The sequence below is a fragment of the Tamandua tetradactyla genome, chromosome 15 (assembly GCF_023851605.1).
Source record: "Tamandua tetradactyla isolate mTamTet1 chromosome 15, mTamTet1.pri, whole genome shotgun sequence".
Taxonomy (NCBI): Eukaryota; Metazoa; Chordata; class Mammalia; order Pilosa; family Myrmecophagidae; genus Tamandua; species Tamandua tetradactyla.
In genome coordinates this window covers 21564993-21582261 of record NC_135341.1, presented here as the reverse complement: position 1 = coordinate 21582261, position 17269 = coordinate 21564993, and the positions used below count along the sequence as shown (strand labels likewise).

General features: G+C 40.9%; 1 long non-coding RNA gene across 1 annotated transcript; it reads left to right on the top strand.

The window, feature by feature from the left end:
• Positions 1 to 4096: 4096 nt before the first annotated feature.
• On the top strand, positions 4097 to 9931 carry LOC143657882 (uncharacterized). Its single transcript, XR_013163007.1, has 3 exons — positions 4097 to 4463; positions 9319 to 9469; positions 9662 to 9931. It is a non-coding gene; the product is annotated as an uncharacterized LOC143657882 (long non-coding RNA).
• The last annotated feature ends 7338 nt before the right edge of the window (positions 9932 to 17269 follow it).

Sequence of the window (17269 nt, the reverse complement as noted above, 5' to 3'; positions counted from 1 at the left end):
TTCTTACAATCAAATCCAGCTTCTTGCATAAGCTACCTTGAATTGATTTCTGTCACTTGTCCTGACTGAAGCTGAACTAATACAGAGACCACACTTAACCTTTACTAGAGCTGCCACACACAGTTACACACTACACAACACTAGAGGCTCTAGTCACACCAAGGTTTGTATTATATAACCTCATGTGGTGACCAAGACAGCTTTACTTTCCCTTTAGCTTGACTGCAGTTTAGACTTTCCTGCCTCCATGCCCTGACTCCGTGCCCCTGACCTCCTTCCCGGACCCTGACACTATCCAGGTACCTGAGAGGCTCCTAACCAGGTAGTTCCTGATCTCCCTCTCCCCCCCCTTCCTGCCCCTACAGACTTCAGGTGGCCTAATGACTGCACAGAAAAACTACAAACCCAGTGGTCCTAATTGCAACCTCATTAAATCCCTCACCCATCCCAATGATCAACCTTCCTCGCTATCTTCCAGTGCTTTTCCTCCACCAACTCAGCCCTTAAAAAGCTACAGTCCTTTGTTTTGACGGAGTTAAGTTCTTTCTATCCTCTCTCCCTTTCTCTAGCAGCCACTAAATAAAGTCACCCTTGTCATTTCACATTGGCCAGGGCAGTTTTTTCTTTGATGATGATGATCACTGAATTCTTGAGTGACATATTTCGTAAATATTCAATTCAACTCATCAAATGTTGATTGAGTACCTATCCTATGCAGGAGAGTGCACTAGGTAATAGGAGACAAAGATTAAAAATGGAAATGGACCCTGCTGTCCGCATGGTCACAATCTAGGAAAGCAAACCAACAAAAAACAATCACAAGACAATGTGATATAGATGAGAAAAGACTCAGAAGAATTTCAGAGGCGAGAATAAATAACTCTCTCTAGTGAAGGGTCAGGGAAAGCTTCATAAAGGAGGGGGATGCCCAAGTTTTGAAGGATGAATAGGTGTTGATGACAGTTGAAAGTGTTCCAGGCAGTAGTAATAGCATGTGCAAAAGTGTGAGTAAGTGGAATCGCAGCATGTATTTGCAGAACTATAGATAGTTTGTAGTTGCTGCAGGTGTAAGGAAAGTAAAGTTTGGGGCAGATCTAGACAGGGAGCATGAACCAGAAGCTTTGTGTGAAGGTTAAATAGCTTGTACATTTTGCTGTAGACCATGGCTTCTTACTCTGTAATGCCATATCCACATCACTTGGGATCTTGCTAAAATGCAGATTCTGATTCAGTATGTCTGTTATGGGATCAGAAAGTCTGCATTTCTAACAAGTTCTCAGGTGATGCCAGTGCTGCCACATTTTAATTAACAAGGCTTTAAGCACTGGAGCTTTGGAGGTTACAAAGGGTAAATGGTGTTCCAGAAAGATCACCCTGGCTATAATGGGATGGTCAGATTAGGAACAGGAGAAGACTGAAGACAGCAAACCGGTCAGGAAGTTATTTCTAGATCTGTGTGAGAAATAATGGAGGCAGGAATTAGATGTATAGCATCATCTTGACTGTGCGGTGCGAGGGAGCAGTAAGAAGCATTATTCTTTCACTTATCTGCTTCTGCCTGGATTTGTGCTACATTACAAAGAAGAATTTTAGATTTATGTTCCTAAATAGCACAATATATTTGCTTAGTGTTTATTTTTGTACGTACTGCAGTCTTAAAACCCACTTTAAAATTAGTTTCATTTCGATGTGCAAAATCTCTTTATCGAAGAGTTTATAATCAAGTGGCCCTTTAAGTGGGCTCAAATAGGTTTGTGATGAAATGAATGTTATGCGGGGAAATGGAGGGCATTACCACCTTAACCTGGGATAAACCTTGGCCCTATGCCCACCAGAGGTGAGGTGGAAGCTTGGTTTGCCTAATCACCTGATGGTGATTATTAAAAATACAGACTTTTGTCATCCAACATGCCTTCTCTGGAGCCCAGATAGCTGCATTTTTAACCTGAAGATTCTGATGCAAGTGAAATACCCACAAGAAATTGAGATGTACCAATCTAGTTCTTTTTGGCAAAAACGAACAGCTTTCCTAGAATGAGTTGTCATTATCTGTTACTAATACCACCAAGCACATGGAGCAAACTCCCTCCTATCAGTTTGTATTCTCAGGGAGTTGAGTGACCAGGAAGTTTTTTTATGTCTCTGTACCCAAGATCCTTACTACCTCATCATGCCTGTCAAGACTCTTGCCCCTGGCCAGGTCCACATTGCATAACCATCCTTAATAATACAAAAGTAATATCAAAGTGCATTAACATTCCTTGTTTCATCTGATTCTGTGAAATAGATCGTGAAACCCCTGTTTTCAGATCTAGATGGAAAACCTCAGAGATAGCCTGGGCCTTCCTGGCTAGTGGCAGAAACACTGAAGCAGAATTTTGTAATATCTTCAAAACAAGTAAGGCCCAGAATTAGAGATTTTTCTGAAGGTCAGCCACCCCTCCAGGCATCCACGAGGCACTTCAGCTCCCAACCCCTCCGGTAATATCAGAATCACCCTGGGAGTTTTTGAAATGCTTGATGCCCAGATGGGACTCAGGAAGCAGTAGATTTTAAAGCTCTTCAGGTGAGTCCAAAACATAGCCAAGGTCATGAAGCTTTGATGTGAGCTCTGCCAGAGAAGGATTTCTGTAGTGCTCATGAAACTTAAAGCCTCAAGGATCTTCACTTTCACATGGACCCCTTACATGGACCTGAATCTAAATTCATACCTCAATGGTGCGATTGGTTTTTCTTCAAGGAGGCCCCTTATGTCAATTTGGGTCCCCCGAGAAAGGGACACCAAGGAGCTATTGGATGTGCAAAAGAAATCTTGAGGGGTGGGGATAGGGAATGGGAAGTTAAGGCCTAAAATATACAGGATTCCTATTTGGAATGATAGAAATCTTTGATAATGGATGTGATGATGGTGGCACAATATTGTGAATGTAATTAACAGCACTGAGATGTATATCCAAAGGTGGTTAAAAGGGGAAATGTTAGATTGTATATATGGTAACTGTCATGGTTAGAGACAGGTGTCAACTTGGCCAAGTTGTGGTACCTGTTCATCTGATTGGGCAAGCACTGGCCTGTCTGTTGCAATGAGGACATTTCATAGGATTAGGTCATGATCACATCAGCTACATCCACAGCTGATTCCATTTGTAATCAGCCAAAGGGGAGTGTCTTCTGCAATTAGTGATGCTAAATGCAATCATGGGAAGCCTTTTAAGGAGGACTCAGAGGAGACAGGTTCCATTCCTGCTTTGACTGGTGAGCCTGTCCTGTGGAGTTCATCCAGGCCATCCGAGTCATCAGCTTCACAGCCTGCCCTGTGGATTTTGGACTCTGCGTTCCTACAGCCACATGAGATACTTTCATAAATTTTATATTTGCAAGTGTTCCCTGTTGATTCTGTTTCTCTAGAGAACCCTAACTAATATAGTAACAAAATAAAAATTTAAAAAAATCATGGAGCTAAGTACATAAACAGTCACCCCTACATTAAACCATGGATTTTAATACTCTAATTATAAATATGTTTCATCATAAATTGTAACAAATATTCCACACCAATGCAAGGTGTCGGTGTTAGGTGGTGCATGGGAATCCTTTATGCATGACTGTTTGTAAACCCACAACTTCTCTAACAAAGGAAAAAATATCCACATGGATACTCTGTTCACATGACTTGATTTAATTTTTAATTGTGTACCTTGTCATTGTGTTTAACAATGCTGAGCTATTTAGAAGCAGTAGGTGAATGATAGATCCTTTAAGCTCAGAAAATAAAAAGATATATTGAGGGGTATAGTAGGGAAAGCCTTTAAATGCAGCCCAAGCCTGACAACTGAGAAAGAAGAGCAAGAAGGAAGAACAGAGGGAGAGTTGGACAGGAAGAACTTGAGGCCATAGTGGAGTTAGGAGAAAGTTGTGTCCAGATCAATGAGGAGTCCCTGAACAAAAGTTACTGTTGGGAGACTGCTGTATCAAGCAGAAATCATATGGATTTAAAAGCCCTCTTGTGCTCAGTTATTGGCTGGAGCAGCCAAGGAAAAGCATGACTTCAGCTAAGATGTCACAGAGGATCTGAAGGGGCTGCAGCTGGAGACTGTCAGCAGATCCCCGCAGCAACTTCCCTTGAAGGAAGATATGGTGATACACCTCCATGGCCATCATGTCCCACATCTCCAAAGCTTCATACCCTGAAGCCTAGATCCACCCTTCCTCTCGGTTTGTGGCTGAGTTGGAGAGAGAGGGAATTAATATGACAGCACTAGGGTTAACTCTGAGGATTTCCAGGAAAAAATTGTGGGCCACATGTACTGCATGGGTTTTCTAAACATAATTTACTGAGAAAGCTTGGCTGTAACATTCAAATAATTTCTCTGGAGCAAAAACACTGAGTGAATAAACACCACCAAGGCCATAATCAATCTGCAAGCCTCTAGTCTTCAGGGACCCACCATTAAGGAAAACAGGTGAAACTTGGAGTTATTCATTCCGCCATGCAACTATTTTCATTTTGTACTTCTGTATGTGCCAAGTGCTCTGAGAATTTCCATGGTCAGGATGCAAAATCTGGTTCCTCTTCTCATGGAGCTTATACTTTAGTGAGGGAAGATAGATCAAAATCCAGAGAGGGCATAGATAAATCAGATGATTGCAACTTGTAATAAGTGTTTAAAAAACACAAAAATAAAGTATCATGATAGAGAGTAATGGGGTTGGGACTGTTTTCAAAAGTATTGTCAGGGAGGGGGCATTTAGATAGATACCTGAATTTTGTGATTTGAGGTGAGGTGTGGAGTGGGGAAAAGGAAGTGTTCCAGGCCATGGGGAGCTCTTGGTTTGTTGTAGGTGTTCATTCAAACCCTGTGTGACTGAAGCACATTGAGCAAAGAGAACACTGCCACAAAATGGTTAGGAGGAGATGGAAAGGGGACAGATCACTCAGAGCTTGTGGGCCATGGCAAGGAGCTTCAGTTGATTTTAAAAGCAAAGGAAAGCCATGGCAGGATTTTAAGCGATATGGTGGTGTCAGTGGGAGAGGGGGCAACATAATTTAATTTACGTTTTAAGAAATCCACTTTGGCTGCTGTGTGGAGAGTGGAAAGGAGGGGAGATGGGGGGAAGTAGGGAGATGAGTGAGCAGATTGAATCATAGTTTGAGCTAAAAGGCCCAGAGGGAATGGGGCCACATTAAATGCTTCTAACATCATTTTTCTGTAGAGTAGCGCAGTGACTTCAAGAACACAGCTAAGGCTAAAATCTAATAACACAGCTCATTCCAGAGTGTATTTGAGTGCAGCTTTAATAAATAACATTGTGCTCATATTGTAGATTAAAAATGTTTTCCATCATTATGTTTTAAAACTCATTGTTCTATCTTGATTCTTTTACAAGTATAACTTGAGTTAGGTATTTGTGGTAAATACCATTTCACATTTCAGCATTTGTAGTTGCTTGTGATGTTTCCTTGCTCACAAATAAACAGTAAACGGCTAATGTATTGAGCTCTTACTATGTGCCAGCACTCTGTGAAGATTATATGTGTATGTATATGTACATATATAATATTTCTAGATGAGGAAAATAGGCTTAAACAACTGAGGGCATGCCAAGGTCAATCAGCTTCTCAGTCAGAGTGAGGACCAGAACTCTTGTCTGCCTGATTTCAAAAGCTTGTTTTAAACCTCTAGGATGAAATGCCTGGAGATCATTTTGCATATGTTTCTTTTCTTGAACTACAGAAATGTAAGCCTTCCATGTCAACATGGAAATAGCACCCCTCTTTAAAGAAACCCCTCCTTTTGCCAAATTGGATTCTGTGCACATTAAGAGAAGCCACATTTTCTGGGCATGAGGCATCAGCCTCCCTAAACTGAAATTCATCATCCAAGGATCTGCCTTGCTTATCTTATCACAGACTGGCTGTCTTCTGAAACCTTGATAAAAAAATGGAACCCACTATTCCTTGCAGTCTCCAGTTCCCACTTATGAACTGTGATTTGTTTAGAGTTTATATTATATCCAGAGATATATTTCATGGTTTACTTCACACATGACCCATTTTATCTTCTAAATAAAACCATTTCTCCAGAATGTACATTGTCTCTGTATAGTGCTTTGCAGCTTGCAAGGCACCTTTGCTTCATATCATTTGATCTTGAGGGGAAAAGGAAGCAGAAGTAAAATCTGAGATCTAAGAAGGATATGGTAAGGAGGAGGGCCTGGATACTATGATTTAAGCATTTTACAAATACTAAAAATGAAGAGGATAGAAATAACTCTCCCCATGTCAGGATGACCTTTGGGCCCCCTGGGAAATGGGCTAGCTGGTAAAATGTCCATAGGCACTATTAAGAATGGCATAAATTATGTAAATTCGGGTCTTTTCTATACATAGCTGTTCCTGGCAGTATCACTACATTGATTTCCTGCCATTGTTTCCACTCTTTGCTCGTTTCATTCACAACTGACCTCTTTCAAAGATTCTTTCCTTCCATGCATTAATTTCCATTCTGTTCACAATCAACTTGAATCAAATATTGTAGCAAGCAATTGCAACAGGTGGGCCCCTCACCCATCTTTGCACATTTAAACTACCTTCTCTTCGCAAATTCCTCTGAGCAGTCAGAATTACACATAAATAGGATGCTTGCCCCGAGAATGGGTAAAACTGCACATGGGCAAAATAAGACAAATTCCTGTGAAGAAACCCCTCCCCAAACCGCCCATCCACTTCTGTAAACCCAGCTTCGTACCCTTCCTGATTTAAACCAGCCAATCATTTACCTTGTCTTTAACGTGCCATTCTGTCTACAAAAACTGATGTTAACCTTTTTTGGGGGACTCAGACTTTCAGAGCCTACTCGGCTGAGCCCTAAGGCTATGGATGAACAAAAACCTACTTCCTGAAACTTTGAAGCCTTGGCCCCAGTTTGTTCTGTTTCTGCATAATATTCCGGGAGGCTTGCAGCCTTGTTCCTGTTTCATGCAAGACTATAACTACAGTTATAAAGTGCACTTTAGATAATATAAAGGCCTTGCAATGCTTTGGATTGAGATGGAACACAAATGCAACTAACGATAGTTAGACTAGAAAAGAGCGAATCAAGGCATAAACTCATTGTGCAAACAACAAAAGGGATCTTATAAAGAAGAGAAACCAAGTTTGTTTGGTGGACCCTAAAAGGTGGAATCAAAAGCAATGAGTAATAATCAGTTTACCCATTCCATTTATCCATCCATCCTTCCCTCCATTCAGTCATCCTCAAAAAACTCTGAAAGGAAAACAGAATATCAAGAAAATGAATAAATTGATCCAATTTTAGGGTTCATTAAAGACTTCCCTGAGGAAATGACATTTAAAGTGAGACCTGCCAGGTACCTCTGGAATAGCCAGATAAACAGAGAGGACATGCATTCCAAGCAGAGGGAACAGGAAAGATGGGAAAGAACTTGGCACAGTCAAGGACCTTAAAGGAAGTCAATAGCTCAAGAAGCAAGGGAATAAATAGAAGACAAAATGGAATGTAGCAGGAACCTGACCATAAATCGAAGTCAATAAGACAAATAGATTTTAGCTAGGTGAATAATCAATTCTATCACTCAGATCTGTCCAAAAATGGATTGGGTTGCTAATGAGTAAGGGCATGCAAACAGAAGCTGAGTGACCCTTGTTGAGAAATTTGGTTAAGGAAATGAAGCATGAAGATAATGTGGAAGGAGAGAGAGAGGACTGGATCACATGGTTTGTCAGGTCTCTTCCAATGCTGATTGTTCTATAATTCCATTCCAACAATGTAGTCACTTTAATGTCTCAGAAATTCCAAGCTTGCCTTTCTTTCTAAAGGGAATTTTAGATGCCATAAACCTCAGGTCGCTAGATATTGTAAACAACAAAAAATAAAATGACCAAATGGTAGAGGATGTATTATAGGAGGGAGAGAATTGTAGATGGTGCAATGTGATGCTCATGAGCATGGGCTTGGGGTCAATCAAGTCTGGATTGAAATTCCATTTGCTGAAGATGTGACCTATGTATTATAGTCTAGTGGCTAAGAACATGGGCTCCAGGGACAGGCTGCATGAGTTAGAATTCTAGATCCCCACCTTCCAGTTTTGTGACCTTGGGCCAATCATTTGACCTCTTTGTGCCTCAGTTTCCTGATTGTGAAATGAAAATAATGATGGCACCTATTTCACAGGTTTATTGTCACATGGTCCACATGGAGGAATGTCTTTACTATGCTAACCAAGGAAGTTGGGCATGTAGAAAGCTTTATTTTTCCTTCTGTTTAATTTATTAGCTCACTACTGACTATTCTAGTGGGAGAGTACAATCCCTAGCTTGTAAAGAAGATGAAGGGGTATACTGGGAAGAACTGAAGCTTTGTCTCTCAGTATACTTCCCTCTGTTCAAGGACAACAGTGAACTGATAGAGTGGTGAACAAGCTTTGGGGAGTGTTCCAGACTCATTGCTCATGTCCTAGCGTCTCACTTTGGTCATGGAGGTTCCCAGCCCTCAGCCTCTGGCATCTGATAGCTTTTGAGTGTGGATGCTGGATAAGGGACAGACAGTATTTCCCTCTCATGAAGTCCTGGCCTTGACATTGGTCACTATCCTGATGTTTGCTCCAGGGTTCTTAATGATTCAAGTGTGCCAATATGAGTCAGTCAGGAAGGCCTGAGACGGGCCTCTGAGAGTTCCCACCCTGCCCTCTGACATTGCTCAGGACCAACCCTTCATGCAATGTCCAGTTTGCCCCTTGACACATTTCCCCATCTCCTTCATGTCTTTGCTCAACCATCATGTTCTCATTAAGGATTTCCCTGACCACCCAATTTAAAAATGCAAACCACTACCTGCCTCTATACCCTTTATACTCATAACTACTTTATTTTCTTATTAGCATTTTTTATCACCCGAAATACTGTATGTGTTACATTTACAAATTTGTTTATTGACTGTCTTCCTCTACTAGAATGTGAGTTCCATGGAGTCAGGGATGTTATTTGTTTACTGTTGTATACTCCAGCATAGAATAGTACCTGGCACTGTTAATATTTACTGAATGAAAGAAGGAAAGAATAAATAAATGAAAGTAGCTGCTATAGTGGAATGCCCAGAGCTGCCCTTAAGCTGCTGCAAAATGATGATTGCCCAAGTTCTATCCATAAATTTCTGCAATGTCTGAGAAAGGCAAAGAAAAATAGGACAAAAGAGTAATCAGCTTATAAATCCTTCTTTCTTAGAGAAAGGAAATCAGTCTATCCTCTCTTCATGACTCCCTAAAGCTGAGCTCTGGTCATTTCTTTTTTCCTTCAAGGCTGCTGTGATATTCATTTGACCTGATTTCTCTGGAACAGTGTTGTGAGTGATGATGAGTAGGTTTACCCTTGTCTGCATTTGAAATGATGGCCGAGAATTTCCCTATGGAGAGCCACACCTCCAGCATGGACATTAACCCAATTTTTCAGGTCAGAGTTTAGAGAGTTGCACTGTCAAGGGTGATGTCAGATGCAACCAGTACAAGAATTTTGTGCTAAAAATGAAAATGAAGGGGGAAAAACTGTGTGAGGAAGCATAGTACAGAACAGCAAACCCTTTGTCTGGGTGCTTCTTGTCCTGCGCCAGATTGCAGACATTTTTTTTTCTTCTGCATCATCTAGAGCTCCTGGAAATGACCCATTAAGGATAAAGGAAATTTGGATGCAGTCAGACAGTAGAATCTAAAGGAAATCAGAGGAGCAGCCACAAGGAGGGAGAGAGAGAAGGAGAAAGAGAGAGACATAGAAAGACAGAGAGAAAGAGAGAAAGAGAGAGAGATCACCATGTGATGGAGGATTGTTGGAAAGCTATGGATCCTGAAAGAAGGCAAGCCCTGCTAATACCTTGATGTTGGACTTCTAACCTCCAACACTCCAAGAAATTCCTGTTCTTTAAGCCAAACCACTGTGTGATATTTGTTATAGCAGCCCTGGCAAACTAAGACAACAACCCTGTTTCCTTCCTCTCCTTCCAAAGGTTAAACTTTTTTTCAGATTGTATGTCTAGAAGAATCCAACCAGTGATAGTGACTGCATTACCCTTGTCTGCATTTGAAATGATGGCTGAGAATTTCCCTATGGAGAGCCATACCTCCAGCACGGACGTTAACTCAATTTTTCAGGTCAGAGTTTAGAGAGTTGCACTGTCAAGGGTGATGTCAGATGCAACCAGTACAAGAATTCTGTGCTAGAAATTAAAATGAAGGAGGAAAAACTGTAAATTTTGTGTAAATATGATTAACATGTGGACTTTCCCTGCTTTGCTTCCTGTCTGCTCACAAAAAGGATTCTGGACTTGCTCCCTCAGTTTCTTCTCTTACTTCACCCTCTGCCATAAAACTATAAAAGGAAAAAGCAGTAGAAAAGAAAAACAGATAAGAGGATTTGGAGCATGGCAGGCCTAGTGTTAGGTCACTGCAGACGGCTGAAGAATATGCAGGAAAGAGGTTGTTTTCTCCACATGGATTTCTACAGTGAATGAAAATACAAGTGAATGACTTGATATTTTGAAGTTACTTTTCAATTTCTGGACTGTGTTCTTTGGCCATAACACAACTCTTCATAAGGACGATGTCAACTGTAACTTTAATAGGGTTTACAGTTACAAAAGCCTTCTGAGATATGTGCAATTCCCATTTTACAGATGAAGAAAATGAGGCTCAGCAAGGTAGCATCCTATGTTTCACTTTGCATCTATATGACCCTGAACTATTCACTTAAATTTTTTTGAAACTTGTGACCTACAGACAAATCTTAAATGCCAAAAATGCCACTAAATGTTGAAGTCCATTCTAATTCTAAGATCCCCAATTCTATGTACAATTGATAATTTTAAAAGTATTTTCCCATATTAATTGTGACATGATGATGTGAAGTTAATAAGGTAATAATAAGACTAGTTCCACTACTTTAAGCCATACTTGCATTATATAGTTTGATCATCAGTAGTACTTTGTGACATATGAAGGGTGTCATGGCCCAGGGCCCAACCCCCTCCTAAATGGGAATGAAACCCTAAGCAGTAACAGCCTGTTTAGCCAGGACAAAAGTCAAGAAATAAAACAATCTCCCCAGAAGAAGAATATAATCATGAATGTAAAATGGCACTGGCACTGATTGTATCTTAGTCTTAAACATTAATCATAGTAAAACATCAGGTTTTAAGCCTGTTTAATGATTATACTAGAGGCCTGATGTCCTAATACTATATGAAATATCTTTGGTTCAAAATCATATACATATTTCCCCTTGCACTCCTGCCCTTCTGTGGAGTGCTACTCCTCTGGAACACCACTACCAGAGATGCGCTCCTGTTTGTAAGTGCTATGAAATTTATGTCTGCTTCTGTGCCTGGCATGTTTTTGGTCTTGCAGCAGCACCCACTTGTGCTCTCCATGACTCTAATCTGGGCCCAAACAATTGGTGAGCCAGCCAGGAGACCAAGATACTGCTGGCAACAGTAGGCATAGGTCTAGGGAAGGCTCAGTGGGGAAAATCCTGTGTTGATTTGCATCATCCATGTGGGGAGGGGTGGCTGCCCTTCTGGATGAATGGGAGCCACCACAAGAATATGGGGACACCCTAAGAACTCTGGAGGGGTTGCCAACTGTTTTGCAACAGATAGCAGAGCAACTAAATCTTAGCAAAAACAAAGGAGAATCCCAAGTAGTGAAGCTATAACCTGGCCCATTTTAAGAGCCTTATTTATGGCCACAGAGGGATAACAGGCAGCAAAAACAACAGCCTAGTGTCTAGAGGGGGAATTTAAATTAGGAAGGGACATACAACTTGCCCAAGTGAACATGAAAGATGCCTTAACCAAGCACTTGCATCATGAGGATGATCAATCAGAAACTTTGGCTTATCGATATGCTTGAGCTCGTGGTTAAAAATTACCCCAAGTCCAAGTCTGGAGAATACTAACTAATCTGGGGTAGGACCCAAAAGCTTGGGATGTCATGGATTCTTCATCTGAGGATGAAGAGAAGGAAAAGGAGCCACCCTGGCAGGTATGCTCAGTGCTGCAGCAAAAATTAGAAACAACATAAGATCGATTCTAATAGGGTGAACCTCCAAAATTTACAATCTCCTGAGCAGAAACTCTACATTATGGTGAGAGATTATACTGCTACAGAATTAGGTGATCTTGGGCAGCATTATAGGCAGAAAGCCAGGGAGTCATTATCTGATTGACTTTTATGATTATGGGACACAGGAGCCAAGGGCATAATATTAACTGAGACAGAAATGAGTAAGCTAGCATCTATTGCTACTCACCATCCTGATGCCAGGGCCTATATGCCACCCTAAATCATGAAGAAATGGTATCTTTGTTAGTCTGGCTAGTAGCTGCATGCCAGGCTGCGTGGCCCAGTGAGGACAATATCTCACACACTACTCCCCATTGGTAATCTATGGAAGAAACTGCAAGATGTTTTGGAGGGTCTTGGGATGAAAGCTGCAATATATTCTATAATTTTGCAGGTCCCAACAATAAAACTTTTGTAGCAGGAATGAAACACCATCCTGCACACTGTTCCTAATCATTCTTATGGACCCCTCATGTCTATTTTGTGTCCTCTAGTGGGACAGCCCATTTGAAGAGCTGCTCAAGCCATAGTAGATCTTGGGAAATCCAAGTGGTTCTGGAAAAGAGGAGTGAAAATGGCAGGAATGACTTCCCAAGAATATGATGGCCCTATTTGGGTCTCACATAAACAAATATGGGCTGATCTAATTGCCACAGGTACAGAACTAGAAGCCATAGATAAACCACCAAGTGCTTTTTTAGTTAATTTATGGAGCAAATTACCCAAAGACAAGAGATTTACTAAAATGAATCCCCCAACAGCTGAAGGGGAAGATAAACTAACTAAGAAACCCCCTTCCAAAGCACGAGAACCCTCTGCATCCCCAGATGAGAATTGTAATGCTCCATTTCCTCTCCATAGGGGAGATGTCAAGACCCCCAGGTATGAGCAATAACTAGGGCCCCAGGGATCAGGACCACATGTAGAATTAACTATTTATTGGTTCACTACTAACGAACAGATTTCGTTCGTTATTTCCTGATTGCTCCCATGGTATTTCACAGTCTTCAAATCATATGCAAGAGAACATACAACTTATTGATCAATTATCTGCTGACCCTCTTTCTACTTGGTTTAATTCTCTTATTTAGCCTTGACAGCATTTCTTTGTAGGATTATCTGCCGTATGTGTAGGATTGTTAGTATTCTGTTGTCTTTTATGTTGTTTTCGTGGTATATGGATGCAATGCCTGTCTTATGGCCAAAGCAATCTGTTTTGTGGGGGTCCATTGTCACTGCCCAGTGCCTGCCCCTCCCCCCAAATGTGAATGAAACTCTGAGCACATAACAACCTGCTTTACCAGGACAAAGATTAAGAAAGAAAACAAATCTCCCCAGAGGGAGGAGAATGTAATCACAGATGTAATATGGCACTGATTATATCTTAGTCTTAAACATTAATCTTAATAGAACATCAGATCTTAAGCCCCTTTAATGATTATACTAGAGGCCTGATACTATATAGGAATGTCTTTGTTCTAAGATCATATACATATTGCCCTTTGCACTACTACCCACCTGCAGAGTGCTACCCCTCCGGACAGCTGCCACAGGAGACTCCCTCCTGTTCATAAGTCCGAATAAATCTATGTCTGCTTCTGTGCCTGGTATGTTTTTTGGTCCCCCAACAGTACTCTTCATGAACTTGGTGTGAACCCAAACACAGAGAATGTACTGTTTCCCTAACTTACATTTGGAGAAAGTGAGGTACAGAGAAATTATTGGTCCAGAGATTTTGCTACTTTAGCTACATTTTAGATCCAGGACATAGATTCAGATTTTCTGGCACCTCTTCTGTTGTTTATCCCATATAATTACAGTGATGCCCTTTAGCCTGGAGATCTTGCATTAGTTATCTATTATTGCATAATAAATTTCTCTCTAACTTAGTGGCTTACCATAATGAACATATGTAATTTTACAGTTTCTGAGAAGCAGCAAGAAGCCTAGCTGGACAGTTCTGGTTTCTGGTCTCTCAGGAGGTTGCTGTCAAAATGTTGGCCAGGCCTGTGGTCATGAAGGCTTGACTGGGGCTTGGGGGATCCTCTTCAAGATGCTCCCTCACATGGCTGTTGACCATAGTACTTCATTTCTCATTGGCTATTGACAGGAAGCCTCAAGTGCTCTCCACATGGATCTTTCCATAAGGCTGCTCCAGTGTCCTCACAACATAAAAACTGACTTTCCCCAAAATGAACAACCTAAGAGGAAGAGTGAGGAAGAATCTGCAGTGTCTTTTATGACCTAGTCTCAAATGTCACACACCATCTTTTCTGCTATATTCTATTTGTTGGGAATGACTCACTAAGTCTAGACTTTTTTCAACAGGAGGGGTATTAGGCCCCAGATTTGGAAAGAGGGAGTATCATAGAATTTATGGGCATGTTTTTAAATCATCACAGTCCTGCTTTTTGGTAGCTTCAAAATTCCGTAGTAAGTATAGCAATGTTGCTTCCCCAGGAAATTCAAGTCAGAAGAATGAGCCATGTTGTCAAAACTTTATTGTGTGAGAAGTTTGTTCAGCTGGCACCTTAGAAGGCAGTTTAAATGCTCTTTTTCCTTGCCCAGGGTTGACCTCTAAATAATGCAGATATACCATTATAATACTGCAAATGTTGGGATTTCTGTAGTTTTTGCCTGCACAGGATCCATTCTCCTTTCTTCCAGCTTTCCTTTGGGAAACCCTCATTCATCTCTCAGTCCATGTGAAACTGGTGAATTATGCTTTTTTCTTTCAACTCTAGACATGTCATGTACACAGACCTGGCCAATCAGTGTATGGCAGATTGAGTCATGTCCCCCACAAAAAAACATCTTCATGTCTTAATTTGCATTCCTGTGGGTGTGAACCCTTTTGTGAACAGGGCTTTTAGAAGATGTTATTATTAATTAAGGTGTGGTCCAACCAAATCAGGGTGGGCCTTAATCTGTTTTATTGGAGAGATTATAAAGAAAGTCATGGGAAGGAGCCAGAGGCAGGAAGTCAGTGGAAACCAGAAGAGCAGACACAAGGAGAGAGAGATTGCCATAGATGCAAACTGAGGAAGCCCAAGGATTGCCTGCAAGCCAGCACCAGAATGCTACTGACTTTTGGGAGAAAGCACAGCCTCATTGACACCTTAATTTTGGACTTCTAGCCTCTCAAATTGTGAGCCAATAAATGTCTAATATTATACCTACCCAATATGTGGTATCTGTCATAGCAGTCTGGCAAAATAAGCATATTTCATTACACTGGCCACAGGGTTTGGTTCTGGGACAGACAAAAAAATCACCTGGATTCAATGAGAACCAATCCCCAAATTTTGTTGGAACTATTGAGAATGGTTTTCTAAACAGATTCCTTCATATGGAAAGAGTTTGCCAGAATGAAGCAGCACCAAGGAAAAATAGTGTTAAGAGATGAAGTAAAACAGATTCTTGGTGGCACCATTATCAGCATCTAGATAACTCAGCTGAGATTTAGCTAGCTCTACCCTTGGACTTTTCAAGTAGTAAGTCAATAAAATACTTATTTATTTTAGTTGCATCCAAAGAAGTTCTAATATATTATTTCAAATAATATGTACGTACCAGTTACTGAGTATTTACTATATGCTAAGATGCGCTAAGAGTTTAATATCTCTCATTTATTTCTTAATAAATGACATTTTGAGGAAGATACTATTATTCGCCTTTACAGATAAGGCTAAGTGAAGGTGAGAAACTTGTCATCAGACATTCTTCTTAAGAATAGAGAATTTGGGATTTGAAGCAAGTTCCATGTGAGTAGATAGCCACACCTGGCCCTGTGTCACCTGCCCACCTTTACTGGGGAAAAGTTTTCAAACTGCTGATTCCCAAGCCAATTACTTAAGTAAGTGTGGCAATTATCACCAATGACTTCAGAGCCTGGTTCTGTTCTGAACATTCATACATTGTCTCATTCAATCTTTACATTGACTTTAGGATGGAAATGCTATCATGCTTATTTTATAGATGGGGAAACTGAGGCCAAGAATAGTTAAGCAATTTGTCTAAGTTTACCCAGCTAATGAGTGGCAGAGCTGGGTTTTACTCCCAATATATCTGATCAGAGTCCACACATGACTGCCTTAATTCCAGTGAATACTTAGTAATTAATAGAGTCTAGGGGTATTTTGGAAAGAATACTAGAATCGAACCCAGGGTCTGTTTTTTAAATATGTCCTCTTCTTTTATTAAGGAGACCAATAGGACTTTTTCAGTTGTAAAACAGAAAGGTAGACTGATCACCCTACCTTCCACAGGTTGCAGCAAATGGGAGGAGGAGGGCATTTTTCCTCGACTGAGATAGAAGTGGGAATTGGAGCCTGGGACCTCCTTGCTATCCAATCCCCAGAGAAAAACAGAACTTCAAAATAGGGATTCCCAGCTACCCTAGAAGGGGCTTGCTAACTCAAATGGGATGAGGTTGAAAGGTTGAACTTGGGAAAGTTCTAGGCATTTGATGATGTCCTAAACATCTGTCCCCCATATGCCCTGTATTTAGAAGACATGCTTTAGCGAATCAGCACTTTCAGTCCCGGCAGTTGGTAGCCTTTGTCAATAAACACATCCTAAGAGGTAGAAACCTTTTTCTGGAGAAGCCATGGGTGCTAGACAGAGTGCAGGCTACAGAGTCAGAAGTCTTAGATTTTCATCCTATTTTGCCACTAACTTCTGTGTGACCTTGGGCATGGAACCTCACCACCCTGAGATTTGGTTTCCCTCACTCATAAAATGGAGTGGATCATGAACTCCTTAGAGTATGGCACTGCAGATCAGTGAGTTATCAAGCAACACTGCTTTGCATCCTGAAATGTTCCTAAATAAGGTGAATGCTGCTTTGATGATTTTTTTTGTCATATCTCCTAGAAATCATTATCTTTCTAGCCTAGGTTCTCATTTCTGTGTTTAATTTTGCACTTCTGAAGGATTTCATCCAGAGATTGAAAATTTATAACTAGCTCTGTAACCAAAATAATCTAGCAGGAAATAAATGTAGGGTTGCCACCGAAGGAGCTGGGACAAGAGTGTTTACTCATGTCTCTTAGGGCAGTCTGGCAGTAACTTAAGCCTTTTAGTAACTTAAAACATGATGTTTGATGGATTCAACTCCAGCATTTCTCCCAAGCTACTG